Below are 2,505 nucleotides of genomic sequence, written 5' to 3' on the forward strand. Positions count from 1 at the left end.
ACACTATCTCTATTTGCAGATGACATGATTCTCTATATAGAAAACCCTAAAGACTCCACAAGAACACTACTAGAAACAATAAGCAAATATAGTAAAGTTTCTGGATACAAAATCAATGTTCGAAAATCCATAACATTCCTGTGGTCTAAATAATGAAGTGTCAGAAAAAGAAGTGGAAAAAATAATTTCTTTTGCAATTGCAACATAAATAATAAAATACATAGGAATAAATCCAATGAAACAAATGAAAGACCTATATAGTGAAAACTGTAAGACCCTATTAAAAGAAATTGAAGTAGATACAAAGAAAATGGAAAATATTCCGTGTTCCTGGATTGGAAGAATCAACATAGTTAAAATGACCTTATTACCTAAAACATTACACAGATTTAATGCAATCCCCATCAAAATCCCATCGGCATTTTTTAAAGAAATAGAACAAAAAGTCATCAGATTTGTATGGAAGCATAAAAGAGTCCAAATTGCCAAAGACATCCTGAGAAAAAAGGATGAGGCTGGAGGCATCACTCTGCCCGACTTCAAATTATACTACGAAGCGACAATAATCAAAATGGCATGGTACTGGCAGAAAAACAAACAAACCAATGGCACAGAATCGAGAGTCCAAAAATAAACTCAGATTTATATGGGCAAATGTTTTTTGAGAAAAAAGCCAAAAACATACAGTGGAGAAAAGAAAGCCTCTTCAATAAATAGTGCTGGGAAAACTGGAAAGCCACCTGCAACAGAATGATACTAGACTGTTGTCTATCACCACAACCAAAATGAACTCAAAATGGATTAAGGAAGAATATAAGACTTGAAACAATAAAATGCATAGAAGAAAACATAGGAACTAAACTCATGGACCTTGGACTTGAAGAGGATTTTAAGAATTTGACCTCAAAGGCAAGGGGAGCAAAAGCAAAAACAAGTAAATGAGATTACATCAAACTAAAAAGCTTCTGCACAGCAAAAGAAACCGTCCACAAGGTAGAGACAACCATCCAAATGGGAAACTATATTTGCAAGCAACACCTCTGATAAGGGTCTAATATCCAAAATATACAATGAACTCATACAACTCAATAACAAAAAAATAACAAACAGTCCAATCAAAAAATGGGCAGAGGAACTAAACAGACACTGTTCCCAAGAAGACAGACAAATGGCCAACAAACATCATTAGTAGCTATTAAGGAAATGCAAATCAAAACCGCAGTGAGATACCATCTCATACCTATTATTAACAGGACAAGTAATACCAAATTTGGAGAGGATGTGGAGAAAAAGGAACCGTCATACACTACTGGTGGGACTGCAAATTGGTACAGCCACTATGGAAAACTGTATGGAGGTTCCTCCAAAACCTAAGAATTGACCTACCATATGATCCAGCAATCCCTCTACTGGGTATTTATCCCAAAGTCTTGAAAACCCATATCCATAAAGATATTTGCACATCAATGTTCATAGCAGCATTATTCACAGTGGCCAGGACATGGAAGCAACTGAAGTGTCCTATGATAGATGATTGGCTAAAGAAGCTGTGGGACATATATACAATGGAATATTACTCAGCCATAAGAAGAGATGAAATTCTGCCTTTTGCGACAACATGGATGAATGTCGAGATAATCATGCTAAGCAAAATAAACCAGACAGAAAAAGTTGAAAACCACATGATATCACTTATATGTGGGATATAAACCTAAAAGCAACAAACAAGACAAAGAACCAGACTCATGGTCATGGACAATAGACTAGTGGTTGCTAGAGGGTAGAGGGTGGAGGGAGAAGGGAGGGGGAAGGTAGATGGGGTAAAGGGGGGTCAAATATGTGGTGACAGAAAGAAATCTAGTTATGGGTGGTGAACACATAGTGTAAATATATATGCCTTACTGTTAAAGTGTACCTGTGAAACTTACTGGATTTTGTTAACCAGTGCCACCAATAAATGAATGAGTGAATGAATGAATGAATAATACAAAGAGGAAGACATTCAAGATAAAAAAAGTATATTCTGAGTATTTGACCACAGACAAAGAAAGTAAAGGGTAAATACCTAGGGACAAGGAGAAAATGCCAATTTAAGGTATAAACTTTATTTTAAAGCAATTTTAACTTTAAAAGAAAAAAAAATCCTTTGAAGCAGCAGAACTGTGAAGAAAGATTGTCATATTGCTTACAAAGACCTGAAATGTATTATCACTAAAAGAAATTATGAAATTGTCTTCCCTGGAGTTCTGTGAATGAAGTAGAATAAAAGGATCCTAAAATGTTGAGGAAAGTAGATAGACTAATTGTATTCTCAAGGTCTTTCCCAAACCTTTAATTCTATGAAAACTTCATTACTTTTAGTCATATTAAATAAAAACTATCATAAAAAAAAGTCTAATCAAAGGCAGATTTTCTTTGTTCTTTGTGTTTACTTGAAAGATAAACTGGCACTCAACTCTCGCTTTTCCTTAGTAAGTACTCAGTTCTTCCCATTTAAGATAGGGT

Source organism: Pteropus alecto, unplaced genomic scaffold, assembly GCF_000325575.1.
Source record: "Pteropus alecto unplaced genomic scaffold, ASM32557v1 scaffold8, whole genome shotgun sequence".
Classification (NCBI taxonomy): domain Eukaryota; kingdom Metazoa; phylum Chordata; class Mammalia; order Chiroptera; family Pteropodidae; genus Pteropus; species Pteropus alecto.